Source organism: Chaetura pelagica, unplaced genomic scaffold (assembly GCF_000747805.2).
Source record: "Chaetura pelagica isolate M959 unplaced genomic scaffold, ChaPel_1.0 scaffold345, whole genome shotgun sequence".
Lineage (NCBI taxonomy): Eukaryota > Metazoa > Chordata > Aves > Apodiformes > Apodidae > Chaetura > Chaetura pelagica.
The window spans coordinates 1,161,849-1,186,855 of record NW_009953962.1 but is presented as its reverse complement, the minus strand read 5'-3'; positions in this window follow the sequence as shown (position 1 = coordinate 1,186,855).

Genomic DNA, 25,007 nt, shown 5'->3' with positions numbered 1-25,007 from the left:
AACATTTAAAGGTAAGACCATGATTCATAGTAGTGAGAATAAAACAAAGACATAGTGTTCTTAAGTGTTTGCAGAAGGTGTAGGCACACTTCCCTGATTTTTTTTGTTGGCATTTATGATATTGCTTAGAATTATATTCTAAAACATTATTTTAACAGGCATTAAGGGACAACCTGTAGTTTAAAGGTGTGGACAGTAATTCAAGGCATTGCCACTTATTGAGAAAGTGGGATTAAAATAAAAATACCAACTTTATCTGAACTCAGGTAGAAAAGCAATATTACTATTATTTGAAAAGGATTTACAGTGTTGCACTTGGCCAGAGCTCTAAAAATTTGGTGACAAATTCCTGAACTCTAAAGGTGACTTCTGTGAATTGCACATACGCATTTGTATGTTTGTGCTTAAAGGAGGCAAGTAGTTCCCTCATTATGGTGCTACAATTGTGCTGACCACAAAGCCTTCTAAAGGCTACATTTAATGCAAAGCTCCACAAAATCCAGTCATTTTTCATAGAATCATAGAATCTTTCAGGTTGGAAAAGACCTTCAATATCATAAAATTGAACTGCTGACCTCATACATTGCCAAGTTCACTGCTAAACCTTGTCACTAAACACTACATCTAAAAGTCTTGTAAATACCTCTACTCTCCTCGGCAGCCTGTTCCAATGTCTGACAATGCCTTCAGTGAAGAATTTTTTCTTAATATCCAGTTAAGCATCCCCTGCCACAACTTCAGGCTTTTTCCTTTTGTGTTATTGCTTGCCACTTAGGTGAACAGAACAACTCCCACCTCACTACAACCTCCTTTCAGGTAGTTGTAGAGAACGATAAGGCCTCCTTTTCTCCAAACTGAGCAACCCCAGCTCCCTCAGCTGCTGGTCATAAGACTTTTTCTCCAGAGCCGTCACCAGCTTTGATGCCCTTCTCTGGACACACTCCAGCACCAAAATGGCCTTCTTGTAGTGAGGGACCCAAAACTGAACACAGTCTTCAAGCCTCGTCAGAGCCAAGTACATGGGCACGATCACTTCCCTACTTCTGCTGGCCACACTGTTCCTGGTGCAGACCAGGATGCTGCTGGCCTTCTTGGCCAGGGCACACTGCTGGCTCACATTCAGCCAGCCGTAGGCCAGCCTCCCCCTGGTCCTTTTCCTCAGGGCAGCTTTCCAGCTACTCTTCCCCAAGCCTGTAGCGTTGCATGGGGTTGTTGTGAACGAAGTGAAGGACCCGGCACCAATTAAGCATCATGCAATTGACCTTAGCCCATCAATCCAGCCTGTCCAGATCCCTTTTCAGAGCCTTCCTACCATCAGGCAGATCAAAACTGGCTCGCAACTTGATGTCATTTGCAAACATAATGAGGGTGCACTCATCCAGGTTATAGATAAGGCGTTAAAGAGAACTGGCCTGAAAACGGAGTGCTGGGGACTGCCACTTGTGACCAGCAAGCAGCTGGATTTGACTCCATTTACCACAGCTCTCTGGGCCACCCAGGTGGTGTTTTATTAAGTGAAGCTTAGTGACATTTTCTCCAGGAGAATGTTGTGGGAAGTTATGTCAAAGCTTTATGGAATTCCAGGTAAATTGTACCATTTTTGATACAATTAAATGAGAGGGTGACAATCCAGTTGAAAAGCAACCACAGAGAATGAATGCATGAGTCCTTTTGGCCTATAGCAAAGATTGAGGTTCTGAAAGTAACCAGGAGGGAGATTGTATTTCATGGGACTCTTCTTCCGTTCAGTCTCTGATCTTCCTCAAGTAAAGAACAGAGAACAGGTTGATCTGGCCTATTTAATTCTCAGTAATGTGGCTTTCTCGTACTCATGTAACTGAAAATACCAATGATGATGCAGCCACTGGTATCTGTTTAGTTACACAGTGTATTAAATGAGTAAAATAGCATTCTGAAAAGCAGAACTAATGGAGGTACGTGGAGTTAGATACTGGACAGCACAAACTCTGGCAGCACTTCCTTCAAACTAACTGCTTGTCCCAGCCTCCTTTGAGCTTCTTCCAACCAAAAGCTGATGTTTATGCTGGTTATGTTTGCTGGTCAAGTTGTTGGGTATTATGGAATGTGAATCCTTATGTCAAAGATGAAGGCTGTGCAAGTGAAATGGAGAAATATTGCATTATATGGGACTCCTGCTACATAACATACAGAATATTGCTTTGGTCAATTCTGGTCAGCTGTTCCAGCTGTGACCCCAACCAACTTCTTCATGACCCTCAGTCTACTCACTCTGGCTTCCTCTTCTTTGTTCCTTCATATCAGGTATTTATAAACATGTAAAAGATTATCCAGAGAATTCTCTAGAGAATTCTTTAGAGATTTTTTTTTTATTATTATTTTTTTTTCCTTCATGGTGGACACTCCCAGCTTTCTCCACTTCTCCTCATATGAGAGATGCTCTAGTTCATTAATAATCTTTGTGGCCCTTTGCTGCACTCAGTCCATTATGCCCATGTCCCTCCTGTACTTGGCAGCCCAGCACTGCACTCAAGATTTCAGATGTATCTCACTAGGGTGATGAGAGGGGAAAAGATCACATCTTGACTTGCTGGTGATGCTCTTAATGCAGCTTAGTAGTCTATGAACTGCTATTTTTGTAGAAGCACATTGCTGCTCCATAGTCAGTTTGTTGTCCTTCAGGATGCCACGGCCCTCTGTCCAGTCTGTCAGCCCTCAGTGTGTACTGGTGCTTGGAGTTTTTCTCCCCCAGGTGCATGACATTTCACTTCCCTTTTTTCAGTTGCTTGAAGTTCCCGTCTACATGTTTCTCCAGCTGTTCCAGGTTCCCCTGAATTGCAGCAGGACCTTCTGATGAATAAACCCCTCCATATCTGAAAATGTGCTGAAGATGTAGTCTTTCTCTTTGACCACATCATTAATGAAGATGTCAAAGAGTACTGGTCCTATTATTGATACCTAGGGTACAGAACTTGTTATTGGCCTCCAGATGTATTTTGTGTCACTCATCATGACCTTCTGTGACTGACCCTTTTTAAATCTACTTCACTATCAACTTATTTTGCCCATACCTCATGGACATGTCTATGAGGATGTTGAGAGGAAGATAACAACATCAAAAGCCTCACTGAAGTGCAGGTGAATGTCTTCTGCTGCTCTCTCCTTATTCACCATGCCAGTCACTTAATTGCAGGTGGCTGCTGGGATTTCACTTTTGTGAATCCGTGCTGACTACTGCAATTGCCTTGTTCGTTTTGTAATGGGAAATGGTTTCCAGAATTATCCACTCCATTTCCTTTCTAGGGATTAATGTGATGTTTCACCAGCATGTTCTTCGCTAGATCTTCCTTGTTACTTTTCTTGAAGAAAAGGGTGACATTTGCTGTCTGCCATTCACTAGGAGACAGCCATTACAAACTTCCCAAGACAACTGAGAGCAGCCTTGCAATGATGTGGGCCAAGTCCCTCAGCACTTGTGGCTGCATCTCACCAGGGTCATTGAGTATGTATAGGTGCAGTTTGTTTAACTGCTCCCTAACCTGATACTCCTCCACCAAAGTTACGACTATCCCCACTTGGGCTTTCCCACCATCTCAGGACCTAGGCTTTCTGAAGACTAGTGTCACCAGTAAACACTAAGGTGAAGCAAACATTAAGTATCCCTGCCTTTTCCATGTCCTTTGTCATCAGCTCCCCTACCTCATTTAGCAGTTTGCCTACATGTTACTCAGGCTTCCTTTTGCTTCTGATGTCCCTTTAGAAACATTTCCTGCTGCCCTTCAAATTCAGAACTTTGGACTGTTCTTAAAACTATCTAAGAGACAATCATTACTATCTTTTCCTAAGAACCTCTAATTAGAGACAAAGCAAACATGTAATGGCACTGTATAAGCAGGGGTTAATCTAGCATTGACTCATACCAATTTTAATGCAGTTTTTAGATTTCACCTTTATCAAGCTATAACAAATGCATCAAAGCTTTAATATCACAATTTATGGTGTCAACAGACACCCTACTTATATAGCAGCCTTCCAGTACTTGAAAGGGGCCTACAGGAAAGCTGGGGAGGGGCTTTTCATTAGAGAAGATAGTGATAGGACAAGAGTAATGGTTTTAAACTGAGAGAGGGGAGATTTAGGTTAGATATTAGGAAGAAATTCTTCACTATAAGGGTGGTGAGGAACTGGAATGGGTTGCCTACTGAGGTTGTTGATGCCCGATCCCTGGAGGTTTTTAAGGCCAGGTTGGACCAGGCTTTGTTCAACCTGGTCTAGTGGTAGGGTTCCCTGCTCATGGCAGAGGGGTTTGAACTTGATGATCTTTAAGGTCCCTTCCAACCTTAATGATTCTATGATTCTATGAATTACAAGACTGTCTTTAGAAGGCTGATGATGTTCCAGTCACATTTTTCTCTTTCAAAATATACATTTGTTGAAAAATCTCAGTGGTAGCCAAGCATTAAAGTTTCCAGGTATGCATGAAAGTTGTGTAAGGTGATCCACTGTTAGGAGGTCTTCTGGTGGAAGATCATATTTGCGTCTTTCTCTCAGTGGACTGTAATAAGGAGATATGGCAATTTCCAAGTCTTGCAGCTTTGAGTCACATTTACTATTCTAACATGGTTATTTTGCACATGTTGAATTTTTTTTCCTTGTCAACACCTGTCTTAATGACTCAAGGGAGGTTCCACTGAAATTGGTTCTCACTCAATGTTCATTTTTATACGTGTTCTACTGTAACTGCAAACCATCTTACTGTACTGTGCTTCTTGAGACGTCTCCAGAGATAGCAGTCTTTATGTTTTGCCTTTTTTTAAAGGATCAGATGGAATTTGGTTGTGAGTATTGGATCATATTTAGAAGTGTAACTACTAATAATATTCTGCTTTTATTTTTCAAACCTGAAAAGGACTTTTACCACCAAAATCTTAATATTTAATTTACTGTTATCTGCTAATTATTCTTCTTTTCTAAACTATTACTGTAAAACTGAAGATATTATAAAAGAAAATGTATGTAGAAGTGTTTGCTCTGTTCCATTACTAAGGGCATTAAGTAAAAACTCAGCAACATATATGACAACTAACCTTCAAAGCAATCTTCTGCTCAACTCAGTTAAGAATAACACACTATGCTTGAAAAGAGTGTCTTTTTACAGATAGAGGTAGTAAATAGATTTGCACATGCAATATGTTACAGGGTTGTAAGACTAAATATGGTAATAATTTGTGGTAAGTAAAAAAAAGTAGCTGTTGGAGAGATGAGTGTTTTTCTCCTGTGTTCTGGTGTTCCTAGCTCACTTTTTTTTGCCACTGTAGCCTGTAAAATAGAATGTTACAGATGTGTTCTAGGGGTGTGTTGATCATAACATTCCTTAATAAACCCTTTATTTCTAGCAAACCAGTTTTTGTATAATCACTAATGTGACAAAAAAAAAAATATTAAAACTATTTATAATGAAAAGGAAATGCCCATAGAATAGAATGTTGTCATAGGTTAATGGTCTTCTCCTGGTTCATGAATGCAGAAGTGTTTTTTTTCCAAGTAGCAGGCACTGGACATCTAACAGTGTACTATTAGAGCAATAATTTTTCTATTCTATAAAATGAGTAGTGTAGATTTAAACATTTTATCTGATGGATGCTGTTGCATTGGTGTGAGATACTTAGTGTACCATGTTTGACCCAATGCCCTTTTACAGAGTGAAAGGCCTTTCTCTAGGTCCTAGATTAATTACTGACTAAGAACAGACTTTGTTGTTTGGTTGGGATATCTGAGGAGTACTTGTTTTGATGTTTCCATTTTTCTCCCATTCCATTTCTTGAAGAAGCCCAGCAAAACTTAAATATATAGCAGTTTGTAAGCCTTTCCATGGAAGAGCTCAGGGTCTTTTTGGGAAGTGTTGCAGAACGGGGAAGAAAAATGAAAAGTATATCCCCTATAAAGTAAAAAAATAAAGTTATATTTTACTGCTATAGACTGAGGGGAAACAGTTCCAACAGCACTAGGGTCATATTTTAAAACTTGCCATAGTTATGATTCCCAAATATGATCACTGTCAATTAACAGGAGTAAAGCCAGGTCTGGGTATTTATCTATATCTCTCTCTCTCTCTCTCTCTCTCTCTCTATCTATCTATCTATCTATCTGTCTGTCTGTCTGTCTGTTTGTTTGTTTTCTCCTTTCATGTGTATATTCCTGGAACTCAAGCATGGGGAATAAGTGGCCAAGAAAAAATACTGGTTTTCTGCAATGATGAGTTTCATAGGCAGGTAAATATATTTTCTAACACAAACTGTATCATTGACTCCTTCGGTCACCTGGAATAGTTAATTTCTTAATTTCTCTGTCCCCGTGTTGGGAGTGTGGCTGTAGAACATGAAAATTTGTACAAGGCTTCAAGATGCAAGAAAACATATCGTGAGGAGAATTTTTTTAGAGTATAATAGGAAAAAGAAACTGAGTAGCAGCTGTGAGAGAAGGAAGTCCTCATAGGACACTGGGTCATGAACGAGGAAACAGATGGTCTCAGAAGTTACCTTTTGAGGAAAAATGCCATGAATATTTTTTTAATCTCACAGAACAGGAACGTGTATTAAATAGCAATGCTGTGAACTATATAATCTGAGGAGAGAAGTGGAAAGTATGCAATTTCAGATTTAATGAGCTCTCCTTACACTTTTTTAATGTCAATAATTATAGAACTATAGAATCATAGAATGGTTTGGGTTGGAAGGAACCTCCAGTATTAGTTCAAACCATTCTGCATGGGCAGGGACACCTCTCACTAGACCAAGTTGCTCAAAACCCCATCCAATTCCCTAGAACACTTTCAGGGAGGGGGAATCCACAGCTTCTCTGTGCTGCCTGTACCAACATCTCACCACCCTCAAAGAAAAGGATTTATTTTGACCAATATCTAATCTTAATCTACCCTCTTCAATTTTAAAGCCATTCTCCCTCTTCCTATCACTATATGCCCTTGTAAAAAGTCCCTCCCCAGCTTTCCCGTAGGCGCCCTTCAGGTACTAGAAGGCCCCAGAGCCTTCTTTTGTCAGGCTGAACAGCTCCAACTCTCTTAGCCTGTCTTCATAGCAGAGGTGCTCCAGCCCTCTGATCACCATTGTGGCTCTCCTCTGGAGCTGCTCTAGGAGCTCCATATCCTTTCTGTGTTGGGGGTTCCAGAATTGGACATAGTACTCCCAGTGGGCTCTCAGGAAAGTGGAGTAGAGGAGGAGAATCACCTCCCTTGACCTGCTGGCCATGTTTCTTTTGATGCAGCCCAGGATATGGAAGGCTTTCAGGATGGCAAGCCTATGTTGAAGGTGTTGCAAAAACCTTTCCAGTAATACAGGGTGAATAACCAGCACAGCAGCTGAGTATCCTGTTGATTCTGAAACCTCTTTCTTCCTTGTCACACTGCCTCACTTTGAAAGACATTTTGAATCAGCTCAGATTCTACTCTTTCCTTTGAAAGGTGTTTTTGATTAACAGTATAAAATCTTTTTAAAAATGTAGGAAATGATCTGTATCTGTTTTTGAACACGTTATTCAGTCTACACTAAATTAATCAAAGAAATAGTTTCTTTACTAGGAGTGGGAGAGAGTGCATAGCAAAGAAGGAAACGATGTTTGCTCATCAGTCTCTCCAAGGGAATACATGAATGCTGACCAGGCTGCAGCTATAATGAGCTTTTATTAACTTTTCTACTGGTGTTCCCAATCTTTGTCTACTAAGATTCACTCCCTTCTTAGTATGGCAGCACTTCCAGGTGGATGACAGTGCAGTAAAGAGTGGTTTCTCCTCAGCTAATAAATATGGAAATAAGAAAATATTTTCCCTGAAGCTTAGCAGCATTGTCTGGAAATATATCTAGAGTCCAGATGTCTGGGAACAATGTTCATATCACTCAAATTCTATGTGTATATTAACATTCAGAAGCAACCAGGGCCATTACTATGGGGTCACAGTTCACTATTAGGGGTGTTATAATACTGTTGGTGTGGTGTTCTGGTTTGGTGGGTTTTTTGATAAAGGGGAAGGGCCACAGGAGTGGCTCATGTAAGAAGCTGAGAAGCTTCCCGTCCTCCAAACCCAGCCAAGGAGCCATTAGAGGGACAATAGATGCGCCTCGGTGATTAACATATGAAAGAGCAGCTGTAACACCTGAAAAGAGCTAGGAGAGGGGGAGAAGAGCTGTGCTGGAGGAGGAGAGCGGTGCTGGTGGTTGGTGAGGAAGAAGGGGAAAAAGGTGCCCAAGCAGAAGTTTCCCTGCAACCCATAGCGAGATGGCAGCTGTGCCCCTGCACTCGTGGAGGAACCTGGTGGGACATTCCCTGAAGGCGCCAGGAGGGGTGAACTTGGCCACTGGACTTGGATTCTGTGACTAGATAATTTGCTGCCAGTGGACTCCGATTGCGCAGCTTTGGAAGACCCCGGCGCCAGGGGAGGTGACTGTTCCCGAAGCAGCCCCTGACTCTGTGGGAAGCCCAGGCTGGAGCAGCTCCGGAACTCCTGGGAAAGACTCATGAAGGAGAAGTTCGTGGAGGACTCTCTCCCATGGGAGGGACCCCGTGGGGAAGCAGGGAAGGATTGTAAGGAATACTTCTTCCTGAGGAGGAAGGAGCAGCAGGAACCAACAGCCTGTGAAGTGACTCTAAACCCCATCCTCTGTCCCCCTGTGCCTCTAAGGGGAAGGAGGGAGAGAAACCAGGAACAAAGTGATCTGAAGAAGGGAGGGGTGGGATAACATCTGCAAGCCCTGCTCTGTGTGTTGTCTGTGTCCTGGGTGTGTTTGATTAGTGTGAAATTAAATTATTATTTTTCCCCAAGTTCAGTCTGTTTTTCCTGGGACCTTAATTGGTGAAGAATCCCTTCTTGTCCTTTGTCTCAACCCATGAGCTTTGTCCTCCTCATCCCAGAGTGAGTGTGGGGAGGGAGTTGAGTGAGCAGCCTTGGGGCTGTTCATTTGTTGTCCTATTGGACCCAAACCACGATACCAGCATTCCTCGATGGTCTTTATTTAGTCATTTAACCTTCTGCCAAATGCTCAAAGAATGTCACAATAAAGTTGTAGAAAAACATGTCTAAGTGATTTGAAAGGATTTAATTTTATCAGCAATACAATAAATACAATTTCTAAGTGAATTAATTATTAAATATGTTTGCGTGTGTATTTATATATGCATGTATTATGCCAGAGCGAATTATTTAAAATTATTTTTAGACGGTTAAAACAGCTCAGGCTAAATCAGTGAAAGGACTTGTTTTTTTTTAAAGAAAGACAGAAAAACAATATTTATGTCTGCATAAATTCTCAACACTGAATGTACTTTTACACAACATTTTGAAGTAACAAAATTATCTTTCTCAGTAATGTAAGTGTGAAGTTGTTGAAGACTTTGCTGACGTAAATACTGTGAAAGTGCATGCATCACTTACCCAAATTTTGTAAGTTTTCAGTCTGAAAAGGTATTTTATCACAGAATGCCTTGTGACCCATTTTGAGGAGTAATTGGTCAAATACTCCTGTGCTGTCAGGAGCAGGCACTCATGAACTGATAAGCACAGTTCTGTTACCCAGGCTCTGTACTTAAACAAAATAGTGCATTTTGCCGATCTGGAGCAGTGTTATCATTTAGTTCTACACAACCACATGCTACTCTGTTCTCATTTCATGGGAAATTGTATCAGTTCTTTCTTTATTCAAGATTTTGGTTTGTCTTTCCTAAGATAACCATTGGTTTGAAAGGTCATAGTTGGCTTCAGAGAACCCTTTGAATGTTCTCAGTCCCTTGAGCCATCCAGAGAGCTTTTGAGGTTTTTTAAAGCACAAGAACTTCTGTTTTCATAATGAGCAGCAGAAATTTAATCAGAGTACAGATCGCCTTAATTCAGTTCCTGTTTGCTGCTAATTGCTCAGCTGTTTATGTGAACACACAGTACAGGTAGAGATATTTTTGGTATCCATACGTTCACATGTATCTCAGCAACTACAAAAACCCACTCAGGCTGACACCAGGAATTCACTTGCTCCAAAGCAGTCCAGCTAACCAACATCAGAAAAAGACTTAGGCTGAATGCACATTTCTCCTGACCAGCGGCCTTATCCATTTATTCTGTTGTTTTCTTCATACAGTGGTAATTCATCTTTGTTATCACTAAGATATAGAATGAGGCCCAGGGCAATAAAACCCTAGTGCCATTTAACTGTTTAAAAATAGCCTGTAGGAAATTGCTGTGCTACTGTCAGCTTAGTGCCCCTTCCTCATCACGGGATTTTTATGCAGAAGACAGAAGGGACCACAATTCTCTTCAAGGAGAATGCCAGTTTCCAGTGGTTCCTGTCAAATTAAGGCAGGCTTCAATGATAGAAGAAAAATCAAACTTGATTTTGTTGTGATTAGATTATAATGTCATCACAATTCCTACTGAAATGCAAGCAATTATCCAGAAGACTTCAAGCTGTTCACTGGATCTTCTTATGCAGACACATGAACAGCATATAAATATGTTTGTTCAAGTGTATGTATTTTTATTCTGTATGCAGTCATATCTATTTTTGTTTTTTAAATAAATCTTACCACATACCCCAAATGCAAAGATTCAAAGCTTTGAAACTGTGAGTTATGGTATTATTGCTTTGTAGTGAAAGGAAGGGAAGACAGCATCCACCTTCTCTGTCTTACGCTTCCTGATACATTCGCTTCCCTACTGCATGGTTCCAAGAGCTACTTAAGCGATAACAACTTAATAATGAGTATTGTGATCAGCTGAGCCTAAGTTGATGTTTTGGCAAGTTGTTTTCATACTCCAGCTGAGTCATAAAGGTTTTCCAGGTGGCTTTCACACAGAATAAAGCTCTCCAGAGACGCTCAGCAGGGCGTTCTCCAAACAGTTTCAGTATTTCTCTACAACAGTAAAAGAGTTCACTTCACAATTTATCTCCTGTTTCCTCAACCAGCCCCCATGTACACCAGTTCAAAAAGCCCCATAACCCAACAAGTTTCCCTTCAACTAAGGAACCAGGGTGCAAACCTTCCAAGATTTGTCAGCCACAGAGTAAGTCAAGCCAAGCATCCTGCCTCTGCATTACTTCTGGCATGCTTTGTGGTGCTTGAAGCAAGAAACTGGGATCTGCAGACAAGCCACAGTAAGATATATTTAGCCACGATCTACAGACTTCACATGTTGCTGCTTGGCACTGTTTCTTGACACGAGCCAAGTGTGAAGTATAAAAAAACCACATGCCAAGCTGTTATGCACCTCCAGCAGTGCAATTGTTTAATTGCACTGTGGTCTGTCTTAAAAGATTTTAATGCTAAGTGTGAGAAACGTTTCCTTACTGTGTGGTTTGGAGCAAAGCAGAGGCTAGAATGGAGAAATATCCATTGTGAAAGACAAGTAAAGAACAAGACATGATAAGGCATGTGTTGTAGTAGTTACTATACCTCATATGCTGTAGTTTAGCAGCTTAAGATATGACTCAAAGAGAAGCATGCTCTGGTACACTGGTTCTGTTTGTCTCCGATTTGGTTTGGGTCAAGTAGTATAAAACTTGCAGTGTCTACACTTTCAATATTTCTCAAAAATATTAACCTCTGCCTACTGAGGTAAAGTATGGAAGACATGTGCAATCTCATCCCTCTTGCATACACCTTGATGACTGAGCTGGGAAGTTTTATTCCTGTCCACTCCTCTTTTCTTTTAGTATCCACAGCTCAGAGATGCTCTGTTTTACTCACTGCTTTTGTGTGGTGAGTCTCAGATCAAAACCACAGATGATCTGCCTTTGGTCTGCTGGATGAATTGGATTATGTCTCTTTTTTCTGCCTCAGCTTTCCCAAGTGTGAGACCATGAGGCTGGTAGTCCAAGGTTCACAGGTCCATGTTTTAAATAATGGAAGGTTCTCCTAGTATGTATTCACAGCTGCTGAAACAGCAGCCTAACAGTGGTGAGGTTGCTACAGCTCCATGTCTGCAGGCCCCCCATGTAACAAGGCTGAGTATATGATCTCGATAGGCATATATGCACAGAATAAATGTATACAAGTATACAAGGCCAAGTTCCACATATAGGAGAAACAGCATTTACCAGAATACAGACAAGCACTGATGTCCTCCTCCTGTTCCCTCTTGGGTGATCAGGATTAAAGTCTTAGTGGAAAATATATACATATATATGTATATGTATTCAACATGGATTGATCCAATAACTAACCTTAGATGTAAATCTGTCAAGTAGCTCTGGACCTCATTGTCTTCCCTGTTGCTTCATGCACACACCAACGTATGCATCATACATCTTGCAGGCACCCCAGTTTCCTTCTGGTTGCTGGCACCCTGGTACACATGCCCATCGCCTGTGTTTCTACACCCGTGGATGACACTGAGCCTCCACAAAAACACAAACACAGACAGCCCCCTCACCCAGGAAACAGAAGTGAAGATCAATGAGAAGACTGGACAGAGAGTGCTGATCAGTCCCTGATCACACACCTGGGGCCCCATGCAATAAGAGGAGTACTGGACCACCTATAAGAAAAACATCTGAGGCAGGGTCCTCACTATCTGGATCAAGGTTCATGTTTCTCCCGGGACTATACACCAAGACTATACATCTAAACTATTCATCTCTGTGTGACAATAAGGGCCTCTAATGACCTTGTACACCATGGACTGAGGCTTTACAGCATGTTTGAAGACATAAGACCTCAGCTAGAAAGAGGAGAAATGAAAAATTCATTGAGAGATTTTCTTATAATTGTGTGAAAATTCTAGCCATGAACCCCATGCATGGATGTGGGTAGCTCTGGTTTCATTTGTGGCCCTCTGTTTATATTTATGACCCAGTAGCAGAACTGATAATGGTGGGCAATTCTCCTTTTAATGACCAAGGAGTAACTTTATAAACAATAAGTTGCAAAACAAAGTCCCAGGCAAGTTCTATCATATTAACCCTAACAAATGAAAATAAAAGCATATTCCATTGTTCATCAAGGTTTGTGATACTGAGGCTGCTTGGATTGAGGAGACCATAACACTATTCATAGGTACAAATACTGTTCATAGGTACAGCATGGGATTATGTAGTCACTTTTGTTAGCTGTTTTTGGTGCAGGGCATTATATTTATTTTACTGTGCTATCAAATTCTTGCATCTGGGAAACATCTTTCAGAGATGTAATTCAGCACTCCTGCACCAGTGCCTGTCAGCAGTTGACAGCACTGACATAAGGACAATTCTGTCATTTGCCTAGCTCATTTTCACCTCACTACACATACAGATCCACTAATTTTTTACTACTCCTAGACTAAGACACTGAACAAAATTAGGAATTGTCATGAAAAACAGAATAGAATGAAGCAGCCAGATTTATGCCTATTTACTGACCAAGCTGAGAAGCAGACCAATCAGAAGTTGAACCTTGACGGGGGAAAAAAAAATAAAAATAAAAATAAAAATAATTCCCTAGGTTTGTAGCTAGACTTTGAACATAGATTTGTAGTTAGACTGTTTGTAACACCTTTTGTTTTTATGAAGAGCGGAGCACAAATTAACAGCTTCTTTGTAGAAAAACACCTAATTTATTTTTTTTTGTTTGTTTATTTGTTTATATTTCAAATACCACTGGCTCAGGAAGTCTGACAAATCCTGTTTCTCAGAAGAGAGAAAAACACTGTTGACTGATGTTTTTTTGGGAGGATAAATCTTGGTGTAAATCTTCCCACCCTGATTGCACGCAGCATGGGGAACAAGCAGGAGGAGTTAGAGGTCTGTGTGCGGGCTAAGGGTTATGATCTAGTAGCAATAACAGAGACATGGTGGGACAGGTCACATGACTGGAATGTGGCCATGGATGGTTATGTGCTTTTTAGGAAAGATAGAGTGGGGAAGCGAGGTGGTGGAGTTGCTCTTTATGTGAGAGAGCAACTAGAATGTATTGAGTTTTGTGCAGGGGCTGATGAGGGGCAAGTTGAAAGTCTGTGGGTAAGAATTAAGGGGCAAGCAGGTGCGGGTGACACAGTTGTGAGGGTCTACTACAGACCTCCTGATCAAGGTGAGGAGGTTGATGAGGCTTTCTACAGGCAACTGAAAGCAGCCTCACAACTACAGTCGCTGGTCCTCATGGGAGATTTCAACTACCCTGATATCTGCTGGAAGACTCACACAGCCAGCCTTTCACAGTCTAGGAGGTTCCTCCAGTGCATTGATGATAACTTCTTAATGCAAATGGTGGACAAGCCGACTAGAAGAGGAGCGCTGCTGGATCTTGTACTAACCAGCAAGGAGGGCCTTGTTGAAGCAGTGGTGGTCAATGGCAGCCTTGGCTGCAGTGATCATGAGATGGTGGAGTTCAGGATCCTGTGTGGAAAGAACAAAATACCCAGCAGGACCAGAACCCTGGACTTCCACAGGGCAAACTTTGGTCTCCTCAATCATCTATTAAGGGAAATCCCATGGGACAGGGTGCTAGAAAATAAAGGAGCTCAAGATAGCTGGTCAACATTCAAGGACCACTTCTTGCAAGCACAGGATCAGAGCGTCCCAATGGTTAGGAAATCTAGTAAGGGTGCTAGGAGACCTGCATGGTTAAAGAAGGAACTACTGGGCAAACTTAAGTGGAAAAGGAAAATCTACAGATCATGGAAGGAGGGGCTGGTCACGTGGGAGGAATATAGGACTGTTGTCAGAGGATGTAGGGAGGCAATTAGGAAAGCTAAGGCCTCCTTGGAACTTAACCTTGCAAGTCAGGTTAAGGATAATAGAAAGGGCTTTTTCAAATACATAGCTAGCAAAACTAGCAATAGAGGCAATATTGGCCCATTGAGGAATGAGGTGGGAGCCCTGGTGACAGAGGATATAAAGAAGGCAGAGGTGCTGAATGCCTTCTTTGCCTCTGTCTTCACTCCTGCAGGGTCTCCCTATGAGCCCCAGATTCATATAGCCCCAGAAGAAGTCAAGATAGAGGAAGAGTTTGACATGGTAGATGAGGATTGGGTTAGGGATCAGTTGAGTAATCTGGACATCCATAAATCAATGGGTCCAGATGGAATGCACCCAAGGGTGCTGAGGGAGCTGGCGGAGGTCATTGCTAGGCCACTCTCCATCATCTTCAGTAAGTCATGGGCAACAGGTGAGGTGCCTGAGGACTGGAGGATAGCAAATGTCACTCCAGTCTACAAGAAGGGCAAGAAGGAGGACCCGGGTAACTATAGACCGGTCAGCCTCACCTCCATCCCTGGAAAGGTGATGGAACAACTTGTTCTTGGCACTATCTCCAGGCACATCAAGGACATGGGGGTCATCAAGAGCAGTCAACATGGTTTTATCAAGGGTAAATCATGTTTGACTAACCTCATAGCCTTCTATGAGGAAATTACTAGGTGGATAGATGATGGTAGAGCGGTAGATGTGGTTTATCTTGATTTCAGTAAAGCATTTGACACCGTCTCCCACAGCATCCTTGTAGAAAAGTTGATCAGGTATGGGTTTGGTGATCAGGAAGTGAGGTGGATTAGGAACTGGTTGAAAGGAAGGAGTCAGAGAGTTGTAGTCAATGGGGCAGAATCTGGTTGGAGGTGTGTGACTAGTGGAGTCCCACAGGGGTCGGTACTGGGACCGGTGTTGTTCAACATCTTCATCAACGACCTGGATGAGGGTATAGAATGTACCCTCAGCAAGTTTGCTGATGACACTAAGCTGGGAGGAGTGGCTGACACACCAGAAGGCTGTGCTGCCATTCAGAGAGACTTAGATAGGTTGGAGAGTTGGGCGGGGAGAAACATGATGAAATTCAACAAGGGGAAGTGCAGAGTTTTACATTTGGGGAAGAACAACACCATGTCCCAGTACAGGTTGGGGGCTGAACTGCTGGAGAGTAGTGTAGGTGAAAGAGACCTGGGGGTCCTGGTAGACAGGAGGATGACCATGAGCCAGCAATGTGCCCTTGTGGCCAAGAAGGCCAATGGCATCCTGGGGTGCATTAGAAAGGGTGTGGTTAGTAGGTCAAGAGAGGTTCTCCTCCCCCTCTATTCTGCATTGGTGAGGCCACATCTGGAGTATTGTGTCCAGTTCTGGGCCCCTCAGTTCAAAAAGGACAGGGAACTGCTCGAAAGAGTCCAGCACAGAGCTATGAAGATGATTAGGGGAGTGGAACATCTCCCTTATGAGGAAAGGCTGAGGGAGCTGGGTCTCTTTAGCTTGGAGAAAAGGAGACTGAGGGGTGACCTCATCAATGTTTACAAATATGTAAAGGGTGAGTGTCAGGGGGATGGAGTTAGGCTTTTCTCAGTGGTGACCAGTGATAGGACAAGGGGTAATGGGTGCAAATTGGAGCATAGGAGGTTCAAGGTGAATATCCGAAAAAATTTTTTTACTGTGAGAGTGACAGAGCCCTGGAACAGACTGCCCAGGGAGGTTGTGGAGTCTCCTTCACTGGAGACATTCAAAACCCACCTGGGTGCGTTCCTGTGTGATGTACTCTAGGTGACCCTGCTCTGGCAGGGGGGTTGGACTAGATGATCTCTCGAGGTCCCTTCCAGCCCCTAAGATTCTATGATTCTATGATTCTATGATTTATTTTTTTTCCAGAGGCAGCTGGGCAGCTGAATGATTGCTTACCCAGTTTAATCATTTTGATGCTGTTCTGAGTCAAGTTTCTACTATGCAAACATGCCGCAATTCCTCTCGTTCATATCTAGGCTGCTGTCTATTGTACGCCTGGCTGGAGATAGGCTGGACCTACCAGAATTTTTATCATTAGCCATGAAGGTCTCTTTTACTCCCTGTAGTTAAAAATCTAGAAGGTCAAGATGGAAAGAGATTTTTTTTTTTTTTTTTCCACAACTATTTCCTATACACTTAAAAAAGTACTGTACAAAATTGTTCAAAACTGTTGTTCGCCTCCCATCAAAGTACTGTAAGTGGATGATACACGACCACTGAATGAAAACAAACCTAGCAATTCTGAGCAGTAGAACGGGGACTGAGAGTATCTTTAAGGGAAAAAAAAAAAAAGAAAGAAAGAAAGCCTGCCATGGAAAAGAAAACGTGCACTCCTGCTAAAGGAAAGCATGAGTAATTAAGTAGGGCTGCAGTTCAACAACAGTTTGTCCTGGTGAAAATATCACTTCTGTGATGCAGCCAAGGTGAATGTCAGCTTAGGTTATCTGCTGTGAAAGAGCCAGAGTTGAGGATGAAATCTTCCCAGAAGACTTAGCAGACATGCACTTAGCCGTGATGTCCAACTTCAAGCTTTCTTTAGTCATTTATACTGGCATGGTATTTTGCTTCATTATCTTCCTACTGCGTAGCCTGCACGATCCCTGTGGGCCATCTTACCTTCTCATTCACTCCTGTTAAAAAAGTATTCCTGGGAGAACATTCAAGATAATATCCAGAGTCTTTGATTGCACTTTTTTTTTTTTTGCTACAATCCACAGTACAAAACACAAGACATCCAAAACTGGAATAACTCTTGAATAAGCTCCTTTATGTTTTCAGCAATAAATCAGGTCTTCTTTACTGCTCAACAGAATTAAACTCCTCCCTCCAACCTGGCTGGTCACAAAGTGCTGTGTAGTTACTTCCCATTGAAATTCAGGAAGAGAAGACAAAAGTTTTGTCTTACCAGAGGCCTGGGTCATGCTCCTGCTTCTGCTAGCTGGACTAGGTCTTTAGCAATACCAATGCACTTGAGTAACAATGGCATAAGATCTCAGCAAGCAGTTAGTCCCATAGTATTTTGAGACAGATACAGTTAACCAACTCTCATGGTTTGTGCCCAACAGGACAACAAAAGCAACAGCCCCAAGGCTGCTCACTCAACTCCCTCCCCACACTCACTCTGGGATGAGGAGGACAAAGCTCATGGGTTGAGACAAAGGACAAGAAGGGATTCTTCACCAATTAAGGTCCCAGGAAAAACAGACTGAACTTGGGGAAAAATAATAATTTAATTTCACACTAATCAAACACACCCAGGACACAGACAACACACAGAGCAGGGCTTGCAGATGTTATCCCACCCCTCCCTTCTTCAGATCACTTTGTTCCTGGTTTCTCTCCCTCCTTCCCCTTAGAGGCACAGGGGGACAGAGGATGGGGTTTAGAGTCACTTCACAGGCTGTTGGTTCCTGCTGCTCCTTCCTCCTCAGGAAGAAGTATTCCTTACAATCCTTCCCTGCTTCCCCACGGGGTCCCTCCCATGGGAGAGAGTCCTCCACGAACTTCTCCTTCATGAGTCTTTCCCAGGAAGTCCGGAGCTGCTCCAGCCTGGGCTTCCCACAGAGTCAGGGGCTGCTTCGGGAACAGTCACCTCCCCTGGCGCCGGGGTCTTCCAAAGCTGCGCAATCGGAGTCCACTGGCAGCAAATTATCTAGTCACAGAATCCAAGTCCAGTGGCCAAGTTCACCCCTCCTGGCGCCTTCAGGGAATGTCCCACCAGGTTCCTCCACGAGTGCAGGGGCACAGCTGCCATCTCGCTATGGGTTGCAGGGAAACTTCTGCTTGGGCACCTTTTTCCCCTTCTTCCTCACCAACCACCAGCACCGCTCTCCTCCTCCAGCACAGCTCTTCTCCCCCTCTCCTAGCTCTTTTCAGGTGTTACAGCTGCTCTTTCATATGTTAATCACCGAGGCGCATCTATTGTCCCTCTAATGGCTCCATTCCTGTGGCCCTTGCCCTTTACCAAAAAAACCTAACAGACCAAACCAGAACAGCTGGTAAGGATGGGGTATGAATTACAGAGAACATTAAATAAGCTTTGCAACTAAGAAAAGGAATGAAATCTTGCTTTCAGCGAATTTGTGTCCTACTTCAACTTCCATCACAATCCCACCATTAAACCTATATGTACCTCAAGCTCCCTTTGTGCTTCCAGTACCCCTGAGGCATGTAACTGCCTGCACCTCTATGTGGCTGTGTGTGAGGGAGCAGGCAGGGGCCCTGGGATGGGTGGGATGCATGCTAGCCTGTTGTTACAGCTGTAGCCTCTGAACAAGCAGTTCCATGACCAGCCATTCCCCTGAAAGAGGCACTAAACTGGGTGACTCAGATTTTATGTTTGTAGCCGAAATACGTATTCTCTAGTTTAATTTTTGGGCAAAAAATATTTGGTGTTTATAATACCTATTATTTATCAGATATTTGAAATAATTGTAGTATAAACTATAATCCTTTCACTACCTTTCCATTAAAAGAAAACAAATTAAAGTGACCAGGGATATCAGAGTCAAAAGTAGATGGAATAATCAGAATAGGTGTTAAGGTTGTATAAGGATACTGGGGAGACAAGGAAAAGCTATATCTGCACCAAAAAGGGAATGGTTTCAACAGAAATTTGTTGAGGTTTGCTCTACAAAAACATTTGGTTGTTCTTGGGGGTATATTTAGTGAAATGGCAGGATGGGCACAAATTCTCTACATATTGGAAGAACAAGTAACCTTAGGAATTAGTCTTGGGTTCTTGTGCTGCCAGGAAATCTGTCAGAGTAGACAGTTTTGTGGTACTTTGGGGCTTTTGATTCGAAGAAATACTGGAGGGAAACTGTGCTTTGGATTTGTCTCTAGAACTGAGTATTTGTAAGAAGGAAGCAGCTGTGGTTGTGCAACAGCTGGCCTGTGCACAACTGCAGATTAGTGGGCAAAGGTGCTAATGGCTTGCCTGTTAGTGGCCCTTAGTATGCGAGAATCCAGAGTGAAATTTTCCATGGAAGGAGCAAAAATTGCTGTATGACAGCTGTGTCCACAACTATGCTGATGTAATGAACATCTCAAAGCACCCTCATCCCCCTGAGCCTTTCCTCTGTGCACCATACTGTCTCTCATTAATAACCTTGAGTGGTGCAATATTGTAGTAGGAAAGGGGTTGCTGATTTTGAGCTAGATTTAACAAAGTCTAACTGCTTAACAGAGTTCTTGTGATGAAAGTTGTTTTTGCATATGCAACTGGATGCTTTTCCATGGCTTCCCTTCTGCCGCCTTCTCAAAGAAACAGGACTCATACACCCTCTGAAAACAGAGACTATTAAAGGTTTCATATCAGCGCACCTACAAGCTTTGCAGCTCTTTTGCCGTATAATGAAGGAATTACTCTTATTTCAATAGGAAAGGCAAAAACTTAACAAAAAAAGATAAGACAATCCTTTTGTCAGCAACATACTTAAATAAAGTTTGCTGTACCAGAGTACTGAGATGTTTAAAAGACTGTTTTCTTTGAATCTGGACAGACACTGCACAATGTGGCCACATCTTCACAACATATTTGAGTTAGTAATAAACTACTGAGAATGTTTAGGGAGCAGGTAGGTTCTGATTTAGGTTGTGATAGCAGTTTAGGAGTCTACGTGTTTGAGTTCAACAATAAGATATTCTTGCTACACAGAAGGGAATGTGAGCCTACACTGGAAGCATTAAATGTGGAGGGAATGTTTTTGTAAAAGAAACTCTGAAACTGATTTATGGCCACCAGTTGCATCTTGTACTGGGAAAAGGAAACCTCACAAATAAAGTTGCTTAGAGGGAGTTCAGTGTACTTTCCAAAGGGCTTTCTAAAAAGTTTTCTTCTAAAATAAATAAATGTTGAACTATAAAATAACAATAAGTGTAGTCCTAGCTGCTATTCCATATTTTAACTTCTTTATGACTGTATTACTCTCAATTTCTGAGACAACCTTTTGAAGAGACAAGCTCCCAATGAAAAGGCAGAGTATTAAAAGTGGTGTATCAGACCTGTAAGGAAACACCTAGAAGTATCAGGATTCTTTGTATCTCATTAATGCCTGGAGGTTACTCATTGGGATACTGTTTCACTGTGTACTGTTTAAATTAAAGTACATTTCCCACAGTCTACATTCCTGGAGGAAGGTATGAATTCCTTAAGTCAGCTTCATCATTGTGGGTCTTTGGGTGGGTGCTACTAAGGAACCGAAATCTATGTTAATTAGTCATCTGACAAGAAAATGTGTGTAAAACTGTCTGCTAAACAGTACAGTGATTTGAAGATGAGAGTGAAGTGGAAAAGACAAGTCATAATACCCTTATTTCAGAAAAATGTCTATCATGCCCAAAGACAATCTATGACATGGTGATGAATTATGTGTATTCCAGGGAACATTTTTCTCATGAGGAATATTTTTTTTATTTTTTTATTTATTTTTTTTTTTTTGGTGCAGTTATATAGTGAAATAGTTTGCATCTCTCCTTTCCATTTTAAATTCTGGTTCTGAATACTACATCTTCCTAGCAGATATATATATATATAATGGACACATTGTCTGAATTTGGTAACAAGAATAGTAAAAAGAAATGGGAGAGTTGCATATATTTAGAAATCTGTATCTTACTCAGCAACAAGTTAATTAAGCCAGACCTATAAGCTGTTATTTGGCTTCCTGATGTAGTAAATTGAGATATAAACTCAAGGTCTTGTTTGGAAAGCCCACCATATATGAAGAAACTGTAATGGCCTGAACCTGGTTTTGGGTTAAAGAAGCCTTATCTCAGAGCACAACCACTCTGTTTGTTTACCTGTATTTTCTGACACCAAATAATATATTCAGGATAGCCTTCTTAATTATTTCAGTGGGTCCATGTCTGGCAAAAAACAAACCTATTATAGACGGGGGTAGAGAGACCCTTTCCCACATAGGGTCGACGAGGTGTGTGTGAGTGAGGGGCCAATTACACACTGGGAGGAGAAGGCGTTAGAGGGGAAAGGTTTGGATGCTGATGGTGTGCTCATGTCCTTCTGGAGCTGAGGGGTGAGACAAGTTGTGGCAGCGGTGGCAGATCCAGCACAGGTGGCACCAGCAAGCGGAGGCAGCTGCAGCAGCTGCTTTTTTTGTCCTTCTAGTGCCTCTGGCAGCCGAGCTGCCGTGTGCCTGGGCACACAGGGGACGGTTATTTTGGAGTCTGGGCATGGCACGGGTGGCAGGGCCGCTCACTGCTATCGCCCTGAAGAGCTTCTTCCGATGGTTTCAGGAGCTCTGGAGAGGCGAGGAGTCTGACGCTGTTTTTCTCTCTGGGTCCGGGTCTGGTGACAAAGTCATGGGCTGTGGTGGCTCAGCAAGGGCTGCTTTCAGCTCGGCTCCTTTTATTTGGTTTTCCTTCTCTCTCTTTTGTCTTCTTCCCTCTCCTTTGCACGAGCAGCAGTGGCAATGGGCACGGTACTGACCCACAAACCGTTGTCTTTATTTCTACCTTCAGGCTGTAGGGTATGAATCAGAACGTGTTTGCCTGGCCTTTTAAGTCTTTGCTTTTCTGACCAATGTCTCAATACCTTTGCTTTTGCTCTGCTTTCTTCCTCTCCCCTGCCTGGCACGTCTCCTTTTTTTTTTTTTTTTTTTTTTTTTTTGAGGCCAGTTCTCCACAGAAACTCAGAGAAAAATCCAAACTCCTCTGTTATTTCTGTTCTGTGTAACAGACTGAACAAACACCTCAAATCCAAACACTCCCGGCTTGACTAAGAAGAAAAAAGAAAAGTGGTGACAGGGAATGAACTGGATAATTTTTGATGAGTATTCCAGAAAATACAATCTATGGCACATGTCCAGTTCCTATTTACTAACCGGTGAACTAGCTGAAGCTGTTTATTATGCCTAATAGTTCCAGTTTGATAGTGTGTAATCATATTTGCATAAAGATAAAAAGGAAGGTGTTATAGAACAGAGTTTAGCTGAGCTTTTACAATAAATTAAAGGTAATTTGAGAGTAATTAGGTAAAATTTGTTAAAGAATTCTTCCCAGCAAATGATTACTCTTGTTTCATAATTACAGGACCATGCTTACCAGGGCTTCCAAGGCAAAATAAAACATACCTGAAGTGTCCCACAGTAGAGACATCTAATGTTGCTATGAGAGGCAGGTGTTTTGTCAGATTTCAGCTACACACTTTCACACCTGCAATATATGAACCATAGCAGTGATGTTAACGAAGGCCAGGTGCTTCTCACCCCCAAGACAGGAGCTGGCATTAGTGTTACCATGTGCTACCTGGGAGTCTCCCATTTGTCTCTCCATATGCGTTTTGATGGCTGCCAGATGTCCTTTCAAACCTGTAGTGTGGGAAGAAAGTCAGACCTGGGAGAAAGTTCAATGGGGCAATCAGATAAGGTCAGATAGAGAAAACGCCAACAGTCAAGCTCATGACAAAAAACCATGGTGGCTATGCATGGACCAACCAAGCAACATGTAGAAACAAAGATACTTCACTAAGAGGATGTAGTCATATCTATTCTTTTCATATCAGGATCTGGGGTATGGATCTGAGTGCTCAGAAAATAGCATGAAATAGCTGTAAAATCTGTGAGGTAGGTATATAAAAATACGCCATATTATTGACAGCTGCTGGATAAAGTCCAGTTGAGGGACCCTTATTCCTTTAATATCTGAAAGCTTGCTATTTAATCCAGAAATTAGTAACCGATGTAGCAATGGATGCTTTGAGCAAGATTTATGTTTAATAAAACACAAGGTTTTCATTGTGACTATGTCTACATAGTTTTAATATTCTGCTGTGGAACATGAAATTTTCCTTAGAGGAATTCTTTGCAGGACATTTTCCCCCCTTTTCTTTACATTTCTATATTTATTAGATTTGAGTTTGTCCACTCCCTGCAACTTATAACTGTTAAGGAAAAGTTAATTAAAGACTCTGAGAAAGAAAAAAACAAAAAAAAAACCCCAACCCTATTGAAAAGGAAAAGAAGGGGGAAAATGTCTACATTCTTAGCAGGAGTTTTGTTAATTATCTGACTGCTTCCCAACTACTTCTGGCACACAACACTAGCTCAGCAAGACAATTAGCCTTTCCACACTGATAAGAAAAAATAGGGATGGCCAAATATCAGAATGTGTGACATAGTGCTTAAATCTAAAGTCCTACTTAAGTTAGAGCAAACCTGAAGCACTGCAGATACTGGGATTATTTTCTTTTCATTTAAATTTGATGTTCTTGAACTGAAAATACAGAGTGGGAGGAGACAGGTACGTTTTGCATAAGGTAGTTTTGAAAGGATAAGCTGTGGTGTAGTGCATGTAATTAACACAATCATGCTGTCCAGTTAATGAACCCTCCTGTACTGAACTCTGATAGTGCAAAGGAGTGTAATCACCCAATGTGCTTTCTTTACCTGCTCATTTGATGCTGAATTTGTTCTGTTTGCAATGCCCATGTAGTCCTTGGCCAAAAATTTCTTGGGCTATAATACATGTAAAGCATTTTAAACCAAAACATCAATCTGCATATATAAGCTGACCATGGTGGTGTTTGCTTGTTTTTAATCTAATTTTTTTTTTTTTTTTTCCCAAAAGTGAGTCACCCTCACCTTGATCATTGAGAAGATGACAGAGCTAGTGTTGGAAAAATTTTCAAAGCACATTAAGGATGAGAAAATCATCAGGAGCACAGCTTCACCATGGGGAAGTCAAGCTTGACCAACCTGGTAAACTTTACAATGAAATGACTTGCCTAGTAGACCACTGGACAGTACTGGGTATTGCCTACATTACTTTAGTAAGGCCTTTAGCACTGTGTCACGATCCGTGACCTATTATATCTCCTTATTGGAGTGTATTCACTTATCAGGATTTGCTGAGAGATCCACACGTGGGTATCGCCTCACACAGAGGAGACAGGGGCTTATGCCCTGACTTTTTCGAGTGAATAACTTGCTCAGTGCTTACTAATATTTCCAATAACAGCAGCCAATCCCCAATTAGAATTTACGAAATGCACGGTTTATTGTGGGGAAAACAAAGCAATTTGGGGCAGGAGGTTCAAAAGGAGTGATTAAAACACATGAAATACACCTTAGTTACACACCTTATTTACTTATTTAAGTGAGGGAAGGAGGGGGAGGGATATGCCCGACGAAGTTCCCGTATAGGGTCGCGATTTGTGTGCAGGTACTTTCCCCTATAAGCTGGGGTAGCCGGAATTGTCTCACCACGCGGCGGAGCAGATAGGATGAGCTGGGTAGCGAAGAGGCTGCAGGCACTCCAAGCGCAGGTCGCCCCCCCCAC